Raw genomic sequence first — 7260 nt, 5'->3', positions numbered from 1 at the left:
CTGAACTCATAGCTTCTTCAAACGATTTCGGATCTTCATCCACAACCTGTAGACACAGCATGATCTCATCTAAATCATCTTCGAACTCACCTATATTTCCGCACTCTGCGATAAAGGCTGTTAGGAAATCAGGTCCAAAGCTTGTCTCCACTCTTTGCCTTTTACTTCTCCTAGGTTGAATCTCACTTTCAATCCTAGGGGAAGTATCTTCTGGCTCTGTAGATGAAAGAACTGAAGAAACATCGTTAGTAACTAAATTTTTCTTCAAAGGAAATACCTGTTCAAAGAACTCTGCATCACGAGATTCAGATATAGAGCGATCTTCCAGACTCATAAACCTGTATGCGGCACTATTCTCAGCGTAGCCAATGAATACTGCATCATAGGTCCTAGAACCTATAGTTGAGCGCTTGAACGATGGATAGCCCACCTTAGCTAGACACCCCCACACTTTCATGTGATTTAAGTTTGGAGCATAACCCTTCCATATTTCATAAGGAGTCTTGTCTAACTTCTTGTGAGTTACTCTGTTCTGTACATAATTAGCTGATAGAACCGCTTCACCCCACAAATTGTCTGGCAACCCGGAACTTAGGAGCATTGCATTCATCATTTCCTTCAAGGTCTTATTTTTCCTCTCTGCCACACCATTTTGTTGCAGAGTATACGGGGCCGAAAGTTCGTGAATGATACCCTCACTTTCACATAAGTCCTTGAGGAAATCGGAGCCATACTCTCCACCCCTATCTGAGCGAACTCTCTTTATTTTCCGCTCCAACTGATTTTCTACCTCTGCCTTATACACAAGAAACTTGGACTCAGCTTCATCCTTCGTCCTCAAAAGATACACCCTATTTTTTTCTAGAACAATCACCAACGAAGGTGATATAGTAGCGTTTCCCGCCTCTACTTTCCAAGTTCTTAAAGTCTGCTAAATCTGAATGAATTAGCTCAAGTGGTGTGGTCTCTCTCTTCGTGACAGATTTATAGGGTTTCTTCACGAATTTAGACTCCGCACACACTTCACATTTTTCAAATCCATCTAATGACATATTTGGGAGCAAATTTAAACTTTTCATTTGTTTCAATTTTGTTGCACCAACATGACCCAACCTACTATGCCATAATTCAAAGGACTCAATAATATAAGCAGAAGTAGAAATCTTATTCATTGAAGGAACAGTTACAATCTCAAGAACAAATAGGCCCCCACTAAGGTAACCCTTTCCGACATACTCCCCATTGCGGGTTAACACAAGTTTATTAGCATCAAAAACTAACTCAACTCCTACTTTGTTCAACAAAGCACCAGAAATTAAATTTCTACGAAGAGAAGGAACATACAGCACATTGTGAAGAGCCAAGGTATTCCCTGAAGTCAGCTTCAGAACCACTTTGCCCTTTCCAAGTACCTCAGAGCTGCTTGAATTTCCCATGTAGACTTGTTCACCTTCCTTTGCATCTTCCATACTGACAAACAGTTCCTTGTTAGCACAGAAGTGTTTAGATGCACCAGTGTCTACGATCCATTCACTGTTGTTCTCAACCAGATTGACTTCAGAGACAACTGCAGCAATGACATCTTCATCCTCATTCTCAACCAGATGAGCATGACTCTTGATTCCTCCACTCGATTTCAGATTTTTCTTCTTCTTGTTTTTGCATTGTGAAGCAAAGTGCCCCACTTCACCACATGACCAACACTTGCCAGTGACTTTCTTCCCAATCTTGCCCTTAGCTTGGAGATTTTCCTTCTTCTCAGAGTTCCCCTTCTTGGCACGATTATCACTTGTTTTCTTGTCAGAGTCAGCACCAGATTCAACAAGGTTAGCCTTGATTGCTAACACATTCTTAGGCTTAGAGGAAACATCCTTAAGCCTATTGGCTTCCTCAATCTTCATGTGGCTCACAAGTTCTTCTAGGGTTAGATCCCTCTTTTTATGCTTGAGGTGATTTCTATAATCAGACCAGGAATCAGGCAATTTTTCAATCAAGACATTAGCATGAAGGATTTCACACATCTTCATACCCTGAGCAAGAATTTCAGCAACATAATTTTCATACACATGGACTTGGTCCATAATAGGCTTTGTACCAACCAATTTGAAATTCAACCAATTTCCAGTCACATACTTCTTTTTCCCAGCATCATCAGCACCATATTTCTTCTCTAAAGACTCCCACATCTCCTTAGCAGATTTTATATTGACATACAAATCAAATATGTTGTTTTTCATGCTGTTCAACAGATGACCTCTAACGAATTTATTATCACGATCAAATTTCTTGATTTCAGATTCATTAGCAATAATAGTGGTAATCCTTTGACTAGAACTAGATTCTTTATTCTCAGGACCAGGAGTACTAGGAATTTCAATCATGGTATTGGTTTGCTCAATGGGTTTTGGAGCATCCCTAAACAAAACATAATCAATCTCTACTTGTTCAAAAGCAATCAACATCCTTTGTGACCATCTCTTATAATTAATTCCATCAAGAGACTCAACCTTAGACAGATCTAGGTATAGACGAGTTTGAGAATTGCTAGTCATGATATCAACAGAATAAATCAAATTCTATTTCGCTTCTAAATTGTTGGTAAAATAACTGTTGAAATCAATAACAAACAATAAAGATTAGAACTTTCCTGGATTGAAGATCTCAAACTCACAGTCGCGCCGTGGAACAATTATCCACTACCTTAGAAGCGAAATACGCCACCACCGGTACAAGTTTCCTAGTGACGCACGCCCCCCAAGTTTAACGCAACTCTCTCCGTAATCCGTGCACTCGAACTCGAAGAGTGGAATTGCTCAAGAACTGTTCAGATCTCAAAAGGTAGGTTTGTGTTTTCGGCTAGAAAAGTGAATAATGTCACGAAAAGGTAAGACTCGTATTTATATGAGTCCTAGAAAAAGAAACACATAATCAAACCGACCTAGGAAAAAAGGCGGGCCCGATCGGGCGAGCTGCCGCCCGATCGGGTGCGAGATCAAGTTTTCCAGACGTAGTGTCGCGCCCGGTCGGGCGCGACACCGCCCGGTCGGGCGATCTGAAATCCCCATTCCGGGCGAGCCATCGGGCGAAGCCGCCCGATCGGGCTCGTCAAAAACTTGAGTCCGCCGCCCGGTCGGGCGCAGCCCGCCCGATCGAGCGCGAGAGTTCCCTATTTTCCTTGACCACCTTCGCCCGATCGGGCACGAGTCATCCGATTGCATTACTATTTCCAACAATAAGAGAACGAATAAAGTGACATTTATAACACTGATTAAGTAACTCCTGTAATACTGATTGAATAACCTCTAAAACACTGACTGAGTAACCCCTTCAACAATGATCAAGTAATCATTATTAGGAATTACACTAACTAAGTAACCCATATGATGATGGTTGGTCACACCGTATGACTAGCCACGGTAAATATAAAAATTTGTGATAAATAATATGGTAATTAGTTTTGTATGTAAGACCATAAGTGAATTGGAAGCTCTAAGTTGGAAATGTAACTAAAGTTGTATAATATTTTGTGCCTTCCTTCTAAGCATATAAAATGTAATCTTAGAAAAATACTTATAATCAATTATATAATTTTTTTTTTTTCTTAGTTGGTAGTTTGGTACATACGGTCCAATATGGAGCTATGAAAGTTAACACTTAACAGATGTTGAAGAATCTCTTACAAAATTTTCTTAAAAACTTTTGGGATAATCTAATAAAATACTTGTAGATTCAAGCTTTTTAATTCTGATCTGAGACCTAGAATAAATTTGTGAAAATTGAATGATATCCCCCACTTAATTAACTTTCCAAGATGTTCCCTTCTAAAAAGCAAGACTCTTTGGATTTTTGTAAGTGGAAGTTTCTTTCTTTAAAACTAAACAAATAAATAAATAAAATTAGGAGAGTTATAAATATTGAATGTTGTCAATCTTGTCACATAACTCCAAATCCTTCATAAGCTTCAATTACAACAACTACAAAATTAAAGGGATAGATATATAGTCTACACGAATTTAAATAAATTATCATGAAACATTAAAAATAATTTTACAAAAAAAATAAAATTATCAGCTCCTAAAAAAATTATCTAAATCTCATTATACTTCTATTTTGTTGAGAGTTGGCCTTAAAAATTTATTGTCAAAAAAATTTTAACATGGAAAGCAAAGTTACAAACAAGAATATACGTACATACATATAAGTACAGTACACAGTTTTACATGGATTTTATTAATTCGATGGTTTCTCATAAATTAAGAAAACAAACTCTATTAAATCCAAATGTCCTAGAACTTCGGAAAAAAAAAAATCACTTAGTAATGGTGATAAATTGTGTCAAAAATCTCAAAGTATTTTTTATGTATGTTAATCAATTTTTTTTATCCATAAGTTCACATTCGTTTCTCCTCCCGCTCTTCTCTCCTTTTTTCAGCTTTGCTCTTGTGATACACGAAATTGAATAACAAATTATTTATTTAAGTATTGTCATAAGTCAACTTTGTCACCAATAAGGAATGTAAACAACATATCAGTTTAAATTCCATTTTCATATATAACTGAAAGCAAGAAGAACAATTTTTGTATGCCACATTAACGCAAAATGTCTACTAATCCGCAAACAAGGATAAACGTCTATACACTTGTTATTGTCTAAACCTTTAAAGTGTATCGCTTTAAATTAAAATAATAAAATTGTATCACACGTTCACTTTATTCCTACATTGTCCGTCCTTCATATTTCCTCAGCTGCTTAAATCACTCCACACCTTCTCCACAAAACAAAGAGGGACCAAAAGTTTGGTAATATTACCCCATCTAACCTTCCCTTTTCCCAGCATAAAGGAGGTCACACTCTACTTGTGTCTTTTACTAATTTCATCATCTTGATAAATAACTTGTTTTATTAAAAATAAAATATTAATTGACATCCATTGCTTTAATTAAAAAAGAGTAATCAATGATTCTATGGTTGATTTTAAAAATAAGAAAATACATTTACAATTAATTTTAACATGGAAATAAATTAAATATCAGCCAATAAAAAATTAATATAATGGTAGTCAACTAGTCATTCTAAGGATGAGTACCATAGAATTTTTATAAGAAAATAGAAATAAAGAAAAGACTAAGGCCATGTTTGGTAATTGGCTTTTTAATGGCTTTTTGGTTAGCTTTTGGCTTTTGGCTTTTTAAGGTGGTCAAACAGCCAAAAAATGTGTTTGGTAATTGGCTTTTTAGTCAGCAAAAAAGCTGGCTTTTAAGCCAAAATGAAAAAGCTGCTTTGAGTAGCTTTTTTGTTGGCTTTTGGCTTGTTGGCCCACAAATTATCTAATAAACAGCCAACAACCACCAATTAATTTACCAAACACTTTTGTAAACAGCCAACTTAAACAGCCAATTTCAAAAACCATTATAAACAACCAAACATTCCAGCTGGTCAAACAAGCCAAGTGAACCAGCCAACAGCCAACCGCCAACAGCCATTTGTCAAACAAGGCCTAATACTCAAATCACTCCATATATGCATCCCTTACTACCATATATAAGAAAATAAAATAAAGAAAAGATTAATACTCCATATTATTAACACCGACTGATATATACGTGTTGTCATCATATTTCAGACGTATACTATTGAAATGCATTTAATGCTTATATACAGTCTAAAGGACTGCTACTCTTGTATACTCCAATCTAAATAAATCGTAATTGTTTTTTAAATAAAAAAACCAATTGTCTACTAAGCTACTCACAATAATTAATTTATATTGGTAGCATTCTAGCTTTCATCAACTTTAAGATATTCTAGAAACCACAAGTATATAACCGTACCACTTCACATCAAAACAAACAAACGTAGGTAAACCAAAAAATCTCATACTATAAATTTAAATCATTCCTCCTATATTTTTTTTCAAGAAATTTTCACTTTCTAGAAAAAAAAAAAAAAAAAAACTACTACCCCAAATTTTAAGGGAATCATCTAATTCTACCTACAAAAACTAGCCTCTTGGTCCCCAATTTGGATAACAATTAACCAACCTTTCAACTATACTACCTTACAAATACACTTACAACCCCTTCTTTTTTGGCCTTTCTTATATTACACCTCTTTTGTTATCTCTACTCTTTGCTTAGCTTAGTTTAGCTTATCCATTTCTCTTCTTCTAAAATTCTCTCTTGTTATAGCTTGCTATGATGATGCACCGGAAGTTGTTGGAGATCGCGGTAGCGGCACCGACTACGACGAATAACCGGACGGGAGCACCGTCTAATATGGATACTCAGTTGACTCAAGCTAACTTTGACACCAACATGGTGATCATCTTGGCTGCTTTGTTGTGTGCTTTGATATGTGCTCTAGGGTTGAACTCTATGGTGCGGTGTATTTTAAGGTGTGGGCCACGGTTCGGGATGGAGACCGCGGAACAGGCGGCCGCAAGGATGTCGGCCACCGGGCTAAAGAAAAGCGCGTTAAAGAAAATACCTGTCGCCGTCTATGGGGCAGACGGGAGTAAAGGAGGGTCATCAGACATGAGTATGGATCCAAGTGATGACACAGAGTGCCCCATTTGTCTAGGGGAGTTTATTGATGGGGATAAAGTGAGAGTGCTTCCTAAGTGTAACCATAGGTTCCACGTGTCGTGTATCGACACGTGGCTTGGGTCCCACTCGTCGTGCCCCAACTGCCGCCACTCGTTACTAGAGACTATTGGCTCTACGTCGAAGGCGGCAGGAGGGGACATAATAAACGACGGGGGTGGCCTACTGACGCCACCGCCACGTGACGGTGGCAACAGGAGTGGCAGACAGGACCACGTGGTGGTTGAGGTGAGTGGTGGGAGTTGAGTTAGTATTAATTGTGATTTTTATAGTTTATGTTTTGTGTATTGGTGGAAAAATTTAGTGGTCCTGTAAAAAGAAAGTTAGATTGTTATGTATTACAAAAAGAGGAGAAGCTTAGCTAAGATAGCTAAGTCAAATTGATCAATTACACCAGTCTTTTTTTTGTTGAGATGCCATTTTGGAAGGTATTCTTTTGACTATCATCTTTCATCTTCTATTTGGTGTTTCATTTCCTTTTGTGTTTTAATATTTTTTAGTTTTGTTACTTCTTAATTGAGAATTTTAGATGCTTGATATAAGCAACACTGAATTTGTTTTGTACATAAAATGGAAAATTGTAATACATGAAACAATGTATTGATTGGAGTACAATAATTGGTATATATAACTATACTTTGTATAGTAGTTTTGTTT

The 7260-nt window shown here is 36.8% G+C and overlaps 1 pseudogene; it reads left to right on the top strand.

Moving 5' to 3' along the window:
* The first annotated feature begins 5913 nt into the window (after positions 1 to 5913).
* LOC145610078 (RING-H2 finger protein ATL74 pseudogene) lies at positions 5914 to 7260 on the top strand (annotated as a pseudogene).

The sequence above is a fragment of the Chenopodium album genome, chromosome 3 (assembly GCF_948465745.1).
Source record: "Chenopodium album chromosome 3, dcCheAlbu1.1, whole genome shotgun sequence".
Lineage (NCBI taxonomy): Eukaryota > Viridiplantae > Streptophyta > Magnoliopsida > Caryophyllales > Amaranthaceae > Chenopodium > Chenopodium album.
The sequence above is the reverse complement of the archived record's forward strand: the minus strand, read 5'-3'. Positions and strand labels throughout refer to the sequence as shown.